At 34.9% G+C, this 16,683-nt stretch overlaps 1 pseudogene; it reads right to left on the bottom strand.

The window, feature by feature from the left end:
- Positions 1–5,359: 5,359 nt before the first annotated feature.
- LOC145066822 (RNA-binding protein 1-like) lies at positions 5,360–15,172 on the bottom strand (annotated as a pseudogene).
- Positions 15,173–16,683: the final 1,511 nt, after the last annotated feature.

Genomic DNA, 16,683 nt, shown 5'->3' with positions numbered 1-16,683 from the left:
TATATTAAAGGAGAAATCATATTTATTTAATTAGTATTAGTCATAAATTAATTAGGAATTAATTTGGTGACTAAAAGAGATTAATTAAATAAAGGGGGCATAAACTGTCAAATGTGTGATAGTTGTGTTTTGGGCTGGGAAACCTAATGGACTAAGGGGGAACGATATTATGATGAAGGATCGTCATATTTTCGTCCAAGGCCTTATTCCAGAAGGTTCCTTGGGCTGCTTGGTGACTAAGCTGTCTATTAGGGTTTAGACTGAAACCCTAGCAGCCTACAGTATAAATAAGACCCCTAGCCTTCAATTTTCGGCCACTTGCTTCCCAAGAGAAACCCTAGGCCGAAATTAAGCATTCCTCCTCCTCTCTCAAAGTTGCCTTCCTGCTTGTGGTGTTTGTAAGCAATTAGAGGAGTTACACTTGTGACTCTAAGCTCAAGAACAAGAAGATTCAAAGGATTTCAAGCCAATTGAAAGAGGTAATCACTTAGATTTGTTCTTATAGTGTTAATTTCAAATTATGTATGCCAGATTAGGGTTTACAAGTCTTGGATTCGTTGCATGTACAATAGAGAAACCTAGATCCAAGCATTAGGGTTTGTATGAGCACATAGGATTGTTCTTATGCATAAAACCCATCACTTTCTTCATCATCTCCCCCTGGTCCTCCATTGTTACGGTCCACTACCAATGTTTTTGCCCACCGCTTCTCACCGTCCCTCTCACCGTCTCTATGACCACCTAATCCGTTGTTATTATTATTATTATTATTATTATTATTATTATTATTATTATTATTATTATTATTATTATTATTATTATATAAGCGTTTAAACAATAATTTCCAACCAATATGAACATACAGGGTCAGACATAAAACACCGGAAGGCAGGACCATTTTGGCATATAGCACTTCTAAAAATCCAGCAACCCTATGCGACCCTTTAAATCCGATTCTCTGTACTGCGAGTAGTTAAAAAGATATTATAACGACACTTATATAAGTCATAATAATAGCTCAAATATTTATTATAAATTCATAATAACAATACTAATTTTAAATATAAACTATATTTAAAATGGGGTAATCATAACTTACTTACAAGGGGATTTGGCTAGGAGTCGAGCTCTGCAGGGGCAGAACTTCGTCGCTGAATCTTTCTAAGAAATATTAGTGCAACGCTTCAACGCTCACCTTACTATACTAAAACTACAGAAAGAGAAGTCGGATCACGAGGGAATGAAATGCTCGGGGGATAAGAAAAGAAAGACTCTTGAATCAAGAGAATGGTGTAAGAAATATGAGAGCCCAAACCTCTTATTTATAGTAATTGAATTTACAAAAACTACAATCCATAATTACTTAATGAACTTATAGTTATATAAATGACTAAACACCCCTTCATAATACTATTTTAAATAGATTTAACGATATTTGTACTAAACTAATGTCGAAAGTACTCAACACTAGTATTATAATAGCCGCATCGTCGATACCTTTCTAATGATATATACATTTGTATATATATATGTGTACGTATATATGATTTATACTTTATTTTAATACGTAAATATACTATTATAATTTATACCTCGTTCATAAGAACTCCATTTTTGATGTTCTTTATATCCACACGTTGGTATTTACGAGTACTACAACTTTCATTTAGACGCCGTCAGCTAATTCTCATTTTATCTCAGATTTACAAAACTGTATCGGATTTATCGTGCTCGAAGAGTAGGGACCAAGTTTCGTCCATATCTTTAACATACGAGCTCTACTCTCGACATTCTTTATATCCACGCATAGGTAAAAACAAGATTTAAATCTTTTATTTAGACTCCGTTGGCTAATTCTCGACCGATCTTAAATTTAATAGTATGAGGAAATTATACTGTTAAATGTCTGCGTAAAATTCATAACTTCTACATACAGACTCCATTTTCGTCTGTCTTTTTACTGCTGAGTTCCTATTAATGAGATCTTCAACTCTCATTTAGGCCGCGTAGGCCAAAAAGCGCTCAAACTAAAATTCCAGTTTCGGGTCGTGCACTGTTATGCCAAATCTTAAAAAATCCATAACTTCCTCATACGAAGTCAGATTCGGGCGGTTTTTTTTTTTTTTTTTTTTTTTTTTTTTTTTTTTTTTTGTGTTCTTGGTTTAATGTATACTACAAATTTTGTTTCGATCACTAAGGCTAAAAGTCCTCTACTGTAAATTCACTATTTACATCTCCCGGTGCCGTGTCGGTTTTGCCGTAAAACTTCGACGGACCATAACTTCATTATAACTCGGATTTCGGCGTTTTTTATATGTACGGAACCCTTGTAACATATACTACAACTTGGTTAAGATTAATCCTTCAAAATAATCTTCCATCAAAAACTCATTTTTGATGTTCATCGTCTCTAAATTGACTAGGCCGGATCTGCGGGCGTTACATAAAGCAAACCTAGAACTTATTCAAATTGTAAAGAGAGAGATGATCAAGTCTTTCTAGTTATTGTCATTTGATCGAAGGAGGGAAGAGATTATTTTTTACAATGAATGGAATGGTTATGAAGAAGAGATATTTGTGTGTCAGAGTGTGTGAGAGAGGAGGAGTAGTGGTGGGTTTATAGTGAATGGAATGGGCTTTTCTTTTTCTTCAAAAATATAATTTAAAAAAAGGGTAAAAATGCCAATAAATATAATTATCAGTGGAAGGATAAAATTTTAACGTGGATTTATCAGCTCCTATTATTAAAAATATAACTTAATTATTGGACAATGCTGTTAAAAAATGCATTTTGTTGTTGCAAGGTTGAGAACATAAAACAAAATAAAGACTTAGAAATATTAAAATTTTAAGAGATTATTAAATATCTTTTGGTTATTAGTTTATAGAAAACGATTAATTATTAATTTTTTTTTAATTAATTTATGACAAATAGTTTTCCTTTATTAAAAAAGAACACGTTTAACTATTGATTGAATATGTTAATTAATGTTGAAAAAAAAGATCTTTTGGATTCAAAGTTTGAAATATTGGGTTATAATTAAAAAAAAAAAAAAAAAGGCAAAAAACAGTAAACTTTTAATGAAGATATTTTTTTATATGCGGTGTATATAGTGACTAACATATTAATATGTATACCTTGTTATTATGTTTTTATGCTAGAGAAATGAATCCCAAATTAATCATACATAATTTTGCATGAATAGTCCATATTGGAGAGTTTATTACAAAAATAGTCATCGTGACAAAAGCAGTTTCAAAAAGAATTAATATATTATATTTTCTGGAAAGCGTCATATATATAGGTTTCTGATATGTAAAAAAGTTTTTTTATCAGATTTTGAACATGAAAGGGGTAGAAACGATATAAACAAAAAAATTACATAATAATATTCTAATTTTATGTAATACACAACGACTGTGTTATTTTGTTTTATTTGTCTTTTTGAGACAATACACATATGGAATAGGAAAAAAAAAGGTAGAAACAGGAAGAAAGAAACAAGAAGAAACAAGAAGGAACAGGAAGAAAGAGATGAAATATTTGTGTTGAAATTGTTTATTAGTAGATGGAATAGAAACGGGATGATGAAAGAGCAATAAGACGAATGGTGAAACTGTGAAGGCTTTTTGTCTTATGCAACTATATATTTGTAGATTAATCAAATGCAAATCATCAAAAAATTTATAAATATTGGGAGATATTAGCCTTATCAGGTTAAAGGAGGATGTGATACCAGATTTTTAGATAGATAGCTTTATTATTTTTTGAAATACATATTTTAAAGGATTGTATATTATGAAATTACCTTATCTAAAGATGATGATATAAAAATTTAAATGTCAATATCGGAATCTACATATTAGAAGCTGTATATTTGATATAAAAGATGCAAATTTTTAGGTGTAGAATGTATTCACTATTCAATGCATTAGAATGAATTTAATTTTATTGAAATCATTATATATGGTATTTTGGAAAGTAATATTCGGGATAATTTTTTGCTAAAAAACGGTAATCAATATTCAAATTCTTATGAAATGCGTGACAAAATGACACATGACAAATGATGGTGTGTATGAATATGGAATTGACACGTGAACTATTGTTTTATTAGTAAAGGTAGAGGTAGATGTATTAAATACAATTAATATGATAGTAAATTGCAACGAATACGTTTCTTCTTTACTTATTCTAAATTCTAATCTTAAGACAAAGTCACCGATAGTTCCTAATCTTTTAGCTCATAACATGCATCCATTTGAGTATAGAATTCGAAATTGACATCTACTTCTTTATCCTTTCCAAAATATCTCATGTTGCTTATATCAATTTCAATAGGAAACACTATCAATCACCCAATTTCTGACGTATTTCAATCTTACTAATCCTTTCCAAAATTCAATTTCAATCTAATGTATATGTGATTTCATATTTAATTCATTCCTCATCACATTACCATGATTACTTTGATTGATTTTGAAAGCGTTTCCTCTACAAAATCATTATCAAGGATTCAACACAATTATTTAAAATATGTCTATAATTTTTTTTATTAGTATAGATTGAATTATTTACTTATTTATCATATCATTTGTAATTATTTTAAAATTTTACTTAAAAAAAAGCTTAAGGCTATACATTTATATTTAACTTTTTTAATCAATACAAGGCTCTCACACCTAGTTTTATATTACATGTCTATCAAAATTACAAAAGTACTAAAAAGTTCCTATGCAAATGTGTTACTTATATTGTCGGCATAAATAACATTAAAACTATGTATTTATTTGGGTTAGTCATAAAATGACCAAAATAGAAAGGCATATTCAACAAACTGATCATAGACATCTTTAAAAAACACTCGTAATAGTTCAATTGGAAGGTTTGAATGAGGTGGACAGTTAAATGCAGTAAATTCAATCATAATGTGATGCCAAATTGGCATACAATGCATTTAGAGTTGAATGTCCATGAAATGGTTGAATGAGAAATAGATGCTGATGTGGAAATCCGTTCAACATTGTAGTGTAATAGACTATAGGAATTAAATAATCGTTTAAACTTTGTATGGATTGTTCAAAGAAGTATTTACTATTTACAACATGCAAGATTTTATTCAAACAATCCTCATAATAAAACTCAAAAACTTATAGACATTCCCACAAAAGTGAGGTTACATAAATTCAAATCCAAATCCATCAATTATTAAAACCAGAAATCATAAATCAGAAAAAACCATCTTTATAATATGTTAGATTCACCTAAAAAAGGTTAATCACACAAGAATGGTAAAGCTATATGAATCCACTAACCTCTTCATCTTGTTACTTGTTAGCTACTCTTCTCACCAAAGAATTATATACATGTCTCAAAAGATGCTCCATGTTGATCACTGAGTTGACTCGATTTTCCACTTGCCACAGACCCCATAATCCCACCCATACCCGTTAACTCGTATCCATTATTCATGTAACTAGGATAAACACTCATATGATATGGGTAACCCCATGGACCCAAACCATAGTTAAACCCTCCATAATAACCAAAAGGATAACCGCCATAAACGGGAACAAAGTAATTGCCTATTCCATTCCCACCAGAGAGGTAATTGTTGATTCCATTCCCACCACCATTATCTTCTTTTGGTACAACCCTTTTGACCTCCACAAGCTTCCCACATAATTCATGGAAACTTTTTTGCATAACTTGTTCAACAAAATCTTCAGAATCAAAAGTGATAAACCCAAAACCCCTTGGCCTATGTGTTATGTTGTCATGCATCACAATTACATCTGTAATTCTACCGAATTGTTCAAAATAGACCTTGAATTCTTCTTTTGTTATGTTAGTAGGAAACCCACCTACAAAAATCTTCTTAATTTTTATATTATTGTTGCTAATAACAACATCGTTAGTTTTAAACTTTTTATGTAATATGTTTTGGTTGTATTCGTGTCTTGGTATAGCCTTTTTCACTTCAACCTGTTAAGAATCAGAAATAATATGTCAAAAAAGATTATCGCAATTTAATTAAACAGTCAAGTAATTCAGTCAAAGATTATCTTAACAACAACATGCGATTTAGGGAGTAATATGAAATCAAACAGACTGATTACACAAATTAGAAGTTGTAAGCGGGCGATTAAAGAAAACAAACCAGTCTCCCAAGAATCGTATGAGTATTAAGAAGAACTTCATTCAGAGTCGATGCTTCAGAGAAGGAAACAAACACAAACCCACGAGAAGTTCCAGTGATTCTATCTTTAGCAATTACAACGTCCATAACCTTTCCATACTTTTCGAAGTGTTCTCTCAACACATCCTCTGTTGTCTCCCATGATAACCTGTGACATCCCCAAAATCTCGGCCAGAAAAGACCGATTTTCATTTATGCTTTTAAAATAATTTCAGAGTAAATCCTTTTGATGTGAAAGAGTTGTGGAATTTGTTCCCAAAAACAAAGTATGATAAAATAATATTTACCAAAGCATTTCATCAAGAAATGTATTTTCATTATATAATCAAAACTCGGGATGTCATGTTCCGATACAGACCATAAAGCATAAACAATAACATTACAAGTCATTCAACAAATATATACATATACAAACTTGTAAACAAAACAACTTGATGATTCATCCATCTTATGCCCTTGCGCCACTTCCTGTAATACAAATAAAACCGAGTGGGTCAGGCTTGGGAGCCTGGTGAGCATATAGGGTTTTCAACCCACAATAAGTAATTAACTTTATTTTCATTAACCAACAATAACCCAATTACCCATTCTCGTTATTCTCACTTTATGTCCCTAAAACAACTAACACAAGGGACCTAGTCTAAGAATATTTCATCGGGGCGACAACACATTCTTCGGGGGTTCCTCAGCAATATAAGTCAAATAAGGCAACCATGAGGGGGATGGAGTACAACGAATGAACACCCAAGTTCATTAACACCTACAGGTGGCGAACCTGCTAGCGTTCCACAGGACTGTCTAGAAAAGTCTGTGGTCGTCATCTAAACTCCGCTAGATGACTGAATCAGCAACAACATCGAGGTCTCTCATCTGTTTATCACACAACTATCTACCCATGTTCTACCCGACATATTAGTAGATAAAAATATATATTTTTATACATAGTTTAAAACCTGTATAGCATTCTCATTCAATACATATTCCAAACAACAGATGAGACACATACACATAACACGTATTTCATAGAGAATAAATCATATCTATGAGATAGAAGAAAGTGAATATACATTCATGCATATAACAACAAAATATACACATAACACGTATTTCGTATACAATACTTCATAATTATGCGTTATAAGAAAGTAACTACACACTCACCTGATCAGAAGATGATAGGACAGCACTACGGCTTATAGAAGTAGTATTCTTCGGCCGATCTGCAAGATCTTCACAAAAACCGGGCTCCTCGCGGGCAGAGCTTCGGCTCGGGAATTGCACTTCACGGGATCTTCGGGGCCTCGGGACTTGCTTCGGGGCTCGGGAATGATACCGGGGCTTCGGGATAATTCTTGCACGAAAAACGATGCAAAAACGCGAGAGAAAGGGAAGAAACGAGCAAAGAACTCGGCTGCCCTCGACATCCTTTTATAGGGGGCTGGAACTTCGATTTACACTGGGCGTAATATGAAATTACGTTGGGCGTAATGAGGATAGGATCGCTGACTCCCCCCCTTCGGATAATATCGGTATTTTATATTTAAATTTAATATCGAAAATATTTAATAAACTTCAAAAATTCATATCTTCCTCATACGAACTCCGTTTTCGACGTTCTTTATATCCACGCGTAGGTGAGACTACGCCCTACAGTTTTCGTTTAGACTCCGTCGGCTAATTTTCAATTTATTTTTTATTATTTATTTTTAATAGGCCGGGACAGGAAAACTCCGTTATAAAATCATAACTTTTTCATCCGACGTCCGTTTTCGCCTATATTTTTATCGTTTCCCTACTATTAACGAGATCTTTGATTCTCATTTAGATTGTTTCGGCTAAAAACTGCTCGATCTCAAATCGAGTATCCGGGCTACATACTGCTAAGTCGAAACTTCGAAAAATCATAACTTCCTCATACGAAGTCAGATTTGAGTGTTCTTTTTATGCACGCTGTCGGTTTAACGAACTCTACGACTTTTGTTTAGATCACTAAGGCTAAATTTCGAGCTAACGTAAATTTCACTTTTTACGTCATTCAACGTTGCCAGTTCTGTCGCGAAACTTCGACAGGTCATAACTTCTTCGTTATAACTCGGATTTCGGCATTCTTTATATCTTCGGAATCCTTGTTTTGACCACTACATCTTTATGCAAAGATATCGGGATTATCTCATACTTTAATTTTGACGCTTATTTTATTCTTAATTCATTAAATTATAATAATTAAGAAAATAAACACATAATTCACATAATACTCAAATATTTCATCATTAATACTTCAAAAAAAGTTACAAGGGTTAACCTAGACTATTACATCAAAGATAATGCCTAGCCTGGAAACGCGGGCGTTACAGTTCTCTCCGCCTTAGGATGATTCCGTCCCCGGAATCACACATCAACAAACAAATGTGGATAGCGAATCAACATGTCACTCTCCATTTCCCAAGTGAGATTTGGCCCATTCGAATGTTTCCAACGGACAAGCACTAATTCGACCATCTTGCGTCGAAGCTTCTTAGTCTTTCGGTCAACAATTGTCTCTGGTTCTTCAATTAACCTCTTGTTTTCATCAATTCTCAATTCAGAAATTGAAATTATATCGGAAATTTCTCCCGTGAACTTCCTCAAATAACACACATGAAAAGTGTTATGAATACCATTCAGTTCTTCTGGTAGTTCAAGCTTGTAAGCTTGGTTCCTAATCCTCTGAAGAACTTTAAACGGTCCAATAAACCTTGGACTCAACTTTCCCCTTTTACCAAATCTGATAAGTCCCTTCCATGGTGAGACTTTAAGTAAAACCGAATCTCCAACTTCAAAAGTCATCGGTCTTCGCTTTTTGTCAGCATAGCTCTTTTGATGATCCTGAGCTGCTAACATTCTTTCTCTAATTATTTTCAACTTTTCAGCGGTTTGGTGGACCATCTCGGGACCCATAAACTGCTTTTCCCCAGCCTCAAGCCAACAAGACGGCGTACGAAACTTCTATCCATACAAAGCTTGATAAGGTGCCATCTTTATGCTCGAGTGGAAACTATTATTATAGGAAAATTCTACCAAAGGTAAATGTTCATCCCAATTACCTTGGAATTCCAGCATACATGCTCTTAGCATATCTTCAAGTGTTTGTATTGTTCGTTCGCTCTGACCATCATTCTGTGGATGGTAAGTTGTACTTAAACACAACTTGGTACCCAATTCCTCTTGTAGACTTTTCCAAAATCGTGAGGTGAAACGGCTGTCACGATCCGACACAATCATTAACGGAACACCGTGAAGCCTCACAATTTCCTTCACGTAAGAATTCGCAAGCTTTTCCATAGACCATTTCTCATTGGCTGCTATGAAATGCACACTCTTAGTGAATCGATCTACGACCACCCAAATCATGTCGTGACCATTCTTTGTTCTGGGTAGTTTAGTGACAAAATCCATTGCAATGTCTTCCCATTTACCCATAGGCACAGGTAAAGGTTCTAAACTCCCGTATGGTTTCTGATGTTGTGTCTTGACTCTCGCACAAGTCACACACTCGGCCACATACTTTGCAACATCAAGCTTCATCGTTGGCCACCAGTAGTAGCTTCGGGTTCCTATACATTTTAGTGCTACCAGGATGAATCGAGTACACGGTCTTATGAGCTTCTTCCATCAGAAGATCTCTTATTCCTCCAGACTTAGGTACCCAAATCCGATCTTGGAATACCTTCAGTCCTTGACTGTTTATACCGAACACTAACGTTTTACCCAAACGTTCCTCCTTTCGGTCATTCTTCTCTAAAGCTTCCTCTTGAGCTTTCTTTATACTCTCCACAATTGTCGAGACAACTTCTATTCTCAACGCTCTTGGCCTCTTCCTTTCAAGATTGACTTTCCGACTGAGAGCATCAGCGACAACATTAGCTTTACCGGGGTGGTAAAGTATCTCACAGTCGTAGTCCTTGAGTAACTCTAGCCAGCGTTGTTGCCTCATATTTAACTCTTTCTGATTAAAGAGATATTGGAGGTTCTTATGATCAGTAAAAAGTTTGCACTTCGTGCCATAGAGGTAATGCCTCCATATTTTTAGAGCGAAAACTATCGCTGCCAACTCCAAATCATGAGTCGGGTAGTTCTTTTTCATGCTCTTTCAGCTGTCGAGACGCATATGCTATCACCTTTTCTCTTTGGGTCAAAACACAACCCAACCCAACACCAGACACATCGCTATAAACAGCGAAGTCTTCAAATCCATCGGGTAGAGAAAGTATCGGTGTCTCGCATAGCTTCTTCTTTAGCTTCTCAAATGCTTCTTTATGCTTATAACTCCAAGCATAAGTAGCTCCTTTGTGGGTCAAAGCTATTAATGGAGTAGCAATCGAAGAAAAACTTTGGATAACCTTCGGTAATATCCGACTAATCCTAAAAAGCTTCGGATCTCCGTGGGACTTTTCGGTTGTTCCCACTTCATCACAGCGTCGATTTTCGCTGGATTAACCATTATCCCTTCTTGGTTGAACACGTGACCCAAGAATTGGACTTTCATTCATAACCTTCAAGTTACAAAATAAATCCTTATTGAGGACTCCTTCTTCTTCTTCTTAGGATAAGTACTTTCCCTTATCTATTGTAACAGATCGATGGGTCATGTTCTAATGACCTATCATCATGTGATGCAATGTTTAGACTCAGGTCTCTTAGGGTCAAATTCCATAATGGAATATACCTTCCTTCATATTCTAATGTGAAATAATCACATTTTTTTCATGTAGCATTTCTAGCTACAAGCTTACTTAACAACAAGCGTGATGCTATCGATCGCATTGATTTCAATCTTCTGACTTAGGTCAGATGTTACATCGAACTTGGTTCTCTGAACCACATAACAAACTCATCGTATTCGGACTCAATTTGACATGACCACTAGGGTCGGAATAACAATAATCTCCTTAGTCATCACCGAAACAGTGGTAACGACATACTTGAATAAAACGAGACAAATTACTAGCTTCTTGGTAACCTTGTGACTTTCCCTGATCCAAGCGTGAGTCATGTGCTTCCAGTAGTATAGATCTCTACTACTATTCACACCTACTCATACTCGTCCCAAGTATTGTCTCGCAGTCCCCAAGTCCTAAAATCACAAAACAATTTAACACATACTAATGTGTCCAATTAATCATAAAAATTCTCCCAGACTCTACTAGGATTTCTTCCATGCATATCTTCAATCATCAATTCTACTTCAACTCGGTTGGTGATGGAAATTCCAGGCGATGGGACAACTTCAAGAGTTACACCCATCGTTCCATCATCCTGCCAACCGCAGGTGTACTTCAGATGTATCGTACTCCTCTAAACTTTCCGTTATTTTATCAAACATATTCCAAAGGCAAGATACCACTCTTACGTTATCCTTCGATAGGTGTCATTCAACACATCAGATAACAAAACCAGGGTTTATATTAATTCTTGAAACTATTACACAAAAGTTCAAGTTCACCCTATACTATGCCTTTATAAGGCTACACTTCCTGATACTAGCTATACCTTGATACGAAGTCTTTATCCTTGATTCCTCGCTTTGTCATCTGCTTCGTCAAGGATCATTTAAAATGCTTCTGCCTTTGGCTGTGGCAGTGCATTTGGTTTTGCTCCCTCATTCTTCTTCGGGCAGTCCCTAGATAAATGTCCTTCTCCCCGACATTCATAGCACACCCTCTTTTTGGATACACACTTGTTGGCGTAATGCCATGTCTTTCCACATTTGTAACAAGTCACATCTTCGTCACATCTCTCAAAGTTCTTTAGCGGTACACTTGACTTTGTAACTCTCACAGGGCATTCTTTCTTGTAGTGTCCCTCTTTACTACACTTAACGCAAACTTCTTCCTCGATTGGGCATTTGTGGGCATAGTGACCAATCTTCCCGCATTTAAAGCAGATCACTTCCTTAGGGAATCTCCCGTTGTGCTTTCTTCCATACTTATCGCACCATGTCGCTTCACCTACTCCCCCATACCTTGAGAATATGTTATTGTCAGACCTTGAAGACCCCTCAAATTTCCTTTTCTTGCCAACTTCAACCTTGTTGGCGATACTACCGTTGATCACTTCTTCGACTGACTTAGCAACCCCGATAGTTATCTCAAGAATAGGTGTCTGGCGTATTAGTACAGTAAGTTCGTCCTTACTTTGTTGAAGTAAACGCCTTGTTTCTTCCATATGATGATCCAACATCATTCGCACCATTGCATATACTCCCGCCATCGTGATTGGCTCAGGTGCAGCTGTTAGTTCTAGTGCACTCCCAATCATTTGTGGCTCAGACTGCGGGTTGTCGTTTTCCAATCCACTTTGTGTGTTTTCCATTTCGATCTATACACCAAATTAGGTGAATTTAGATCTCTATTTCGATAGACGTTCAAATCATCATTTTCACTCCGAAACATTTACATGCTAGTTCTAATATCGTAGACGTACGCTTAGAATCCTACACACATAAGGTTTCCAGATCCGGTCGGCAACAGACCATAGATCCGAAAAAATAATATCATATATGGCAAACATATCACATTTAACACATAAAAGCATTTTAGGCAATTTTCCTAAAATAAACTAGTGCTCGTGTCTAAAATATAATAGACACACATCTCACAATTTCACTTAGCATTCTAAGTTTAAGTCTAGAATTCCTACAAATTCCTAGTTCGCTTAAACTAATGCTCTGATACCAACTGTGACATCCCCAAAATCTCGGCCAGAAAAGACCGATTTTCATTTATGCTTTTAAAATAATTTCAGAGTAAATCCTTTTGATTTGAAAGAGTTGCGGAATTTGTTCCCAAAAACAAAGTATGATAAAATAATATTTACCAAAGCATTTCATCAAGAAATGTATTTTCATTATATAATCAAAACTCGGGATGTCATGTTCCGATACAGACCATAAAGAATAAACAATAACATTACAAGTCATTCACCAAATATATACATATACAAACTTGTAAACAAAACAACTTGATGACTCATCCATCTTATGCCCTTGCGCCACTTCCTGTAATACAAATAAAACCGAGTGGGTCAGGCTTGGGAGCCTGGTGAGCATATAGGGTTTTCAACCCACAATAAGTAATTAACTTTATTTTCATTAACCAACAATAACCCAATTATCCATTCCCGTTATTCTCACTTTATGTCCCTAAAACAACTAACACAAGGGACCTAGTCTTAGAATATTTCATCGGGGCGACAACACATGCTTCGGGGGTTCCTCAGCAATATAAGTCAAATAAGGCAACCATGAGGGGGATGGAGTACAGCGAATGAACACCCAAGTTCATTAACACCTACAGGTGGCGAACCTGCTAGCGTTCCACATGACTGTCTAGAAAAGTCTGTGGTCGTCATCTAAACTCCGCTAGATGACTGAATCAGCAACAACATCGATGCCTCTCATCTGTTTATCACACAACTATCTACCCATGTTCTACTCGACATATTAGTAGATAAAAATATATATTTTTATACATAGTTTAAAACCTGTATAGCATTCTCATTCAATACATATTCCAAACAACAGATGAGACACATACACATAACACGTATTTCATAGAGAATAAATCATATCTACGAGATAGAAGAAAGTGAATATACATTCACGCATATAACAACAAAATATACACATAGCACGTATTTCGTATACAATACTTCATAATTATGCGTTATAAGAAAGTAACTACACACTCACCTGATCAGAAGATGATAGGACAGCACTACGGCTTATAAAAGTAGTATTCTTCGGCCGATCTGCAAGATCTTCACAAAAACCGGGCTCCTCGCGGGCAGAGCTTCGGCTCGGGAATTGCACTTCACGGGATCTTCGGGGCCTCGGGACTTGCTTCGGGGCTCGGGAATGATACCGGGGCTTCGGGATAATTCTTGCACGAAAAACGATGCAAAAACGCGAGAGAAAGGGAAGAAACGAGCAAAGAACTCGGCTGCCCTCGACATCCTTTTATAGGGGGCTGGAACTTCGATTTACACTGGGCGTAATATGAAATTACGCTGGGCGTAATGAGGATAGGATCGCTGACTCCCCCCCTTCGGATAATATCGGTATTTTATATTTAAATTTAATATCGAAAATATTTAATAAACTTCAAAAATTCATATCTTCCTCATACGAACTCCGTTTTCGACGTTCTTTATATCCACGCGTAGGTGAGACTACGCTCTACAGTTTTCGTTTAGACTCCGTCGGCTAATTTTCAATTTATTTTTTATTATTTATTTTTAATAGGCCGGGACAGGAAAACTCCGTTATAAAATCATAACTTTTTCATCCGACGTCCGTTTTCGCCTATATTTTTATCGTTTCACTACTATTAACGAGATCTTTGATTCTCATTTAGATTGTTTCGGCTAAAAACTGCTCGATCTCAAATCGAGTATCCGGGCTACATACTGCTAAGTCGAAACTTCGAAAAATCATAACTTCCTCATACGAAGTCAGATTTGAGTGTTCTTTTTATGCACGTTGTCGGTTTAACGAACTCTACGACTTTTGTTTAGATCACTAAGGCTAAATTTCGAGCTAACGTAAATTTCACTTTTTACGTCATTCAACGTTGCCAGTTCTGTCGCGAAACTTCGACAGGTCATAACTTCTTCGTTATAACTCGGATTTCGGCATTCTTTATATCTTCGGAATCCTTGTTTTGACCACTACATCTTTATGCAAAGATATCGGGATTATCTCATACTTTAATTTTGACGCTTATTTTATTCTTAATTCATTAAATTATAATAATTAAGAAAATAAACACATAATTCACACAATTCACATAATACTCAAATATTTCATCATTAATACTTCAAAAAGAGTTACAATGGTTAACCTAGACTATTACATCAAGGATAATGTTTAGCCTGGAAACGCGGGCGTTACATAACCCACCCACAAATACCTTGCTTTAATCATAACCCTCCATTTTTATTCCTAAACTTTATTAAAGCAGAAAAGAATCTACCTACACAGAAACAAATCTTGGGTTTTAGGCGAAACCGATAGAGGCGTTTTGGTGTTGAAAAAGATTGGAATTTGTCCTAAATCAAATCCATCTTAAAAAGCCCCACGATAGAACTCATCAGAAGAAACAATTGTCAAAAATAAAGAAAAACAATGTCTGGTTTCCTGGGGTTTTAGTAGAATCCAGAAGGGTTTTGCGTATCTGTTGTGAAATTGGCAGTTCAAGAAGGAAGACCATAAACCCTTTTTTTGCACTGTTCTGGGGTTTTAGGAGGCGAAATTCAGTAAAAGGTTAATTGGTTTGTAGGGTTTCTACTGCAGTAGAGTTGAGAGATATATTGATAGGAATTTAGGTCAAGCATAGATCAAAAAGGGATGATTTGGGGCGTCAGATATAGACGAACTTTGAGGTGGCGACTCCCGACTTCCAGGAGACTTCTATAGACCTAGGTTACTTTCTGTAGAGTCAGTCCGTAATTATCCAAATTTTAACCAATTTACGTAAATGACCTATATACTATTTTTGAGTCCAACTTTGGTTCTAAAAACTTGTATTTAAGTTCGCATATTTAAACTTTGTTTAATGAGCTATCTTAAATGTTTTAGTTTATAAACTTATTTATCAATAAGTTATCTCAAATAGTTTATCAAAAAATTAATTTATAGTTTATAATAAACTATTTTATTTATCAGCAAACATTTAAAGGTTGTTTGATAATTATTGATTGAATCATATCTGATTGAGTAAATAGCCGATTGAATCAATGTGTGTTATAATTAAAGGTTATATGACCGAATCCAAAGTTTCTAATTTTGGTATCAAAAAGTTTGAATCTGATTGAATCAGACCTGATAACTCTTACCAAATTTAGTAAAAGACATATCAAACAACTCATACTTACAATAAACTTAAAAAATAAGCTAGCTTATATATGTAAAACAAAATCTTAATGCCAAGTTGTAATCATTGCCTTAAAAAAAAACTTTTAATTAAACAATAATATAACATTATAACCACAAAAGGTCTACATTTTTATTCGAACAAGAGAAACATAATACAATCTTTTGTTCCATACATAGGGAAACGATATACATAAACCAACAAGACCCCAAAGTAAAGCTCCAGTCAACTATTATTGAGGGAGTGTTTCAGTTTACTTTTGAAGGTTAAAAGTCATTTTTGTAAAAGAACTTTTTGATTAGTGATTTTTTCCAAAAGAAAATTTTTAAAATGTGTTTGTATTTGGTTTTAAGGTAAATGTCAACTTTTCAGTTAAAAAGTCCCAAAAGTTACAAAAAGACAGGATTTGTGATTTTTTGAAAACCCAACTTTTCCTTCTATATAAAAAGTTATTTTAAAAGATTTTTTTCATTAGCCAAACATCTTTTGGCAATTTTTTGACTTTCTGGAAAAGTTAAAAATCAAAAGTTGCTTTAAAAGCAATCCCAAACACCCCCTGAGTTTGTTCACAT

Source organism: Lactuca serriola, chromosome 8 (assembly GCF_051521515.1).
Source record: "Lactuca serriola cultivar US96UC23 chromosome 8, Lser_US96UC23_V15, whole genome shotgun sequence".
In the NCBI taxonomy this organism is placed as follows: Eukaryota; Viridiplantae; Streptophyta; class Magnoliopsida; order Asterales; family Asteraceae; genus Lactuca; species Lactuca serriola.
This window is presented reverse-complemented; position numbering and strand designations above follow the sequence as displayed.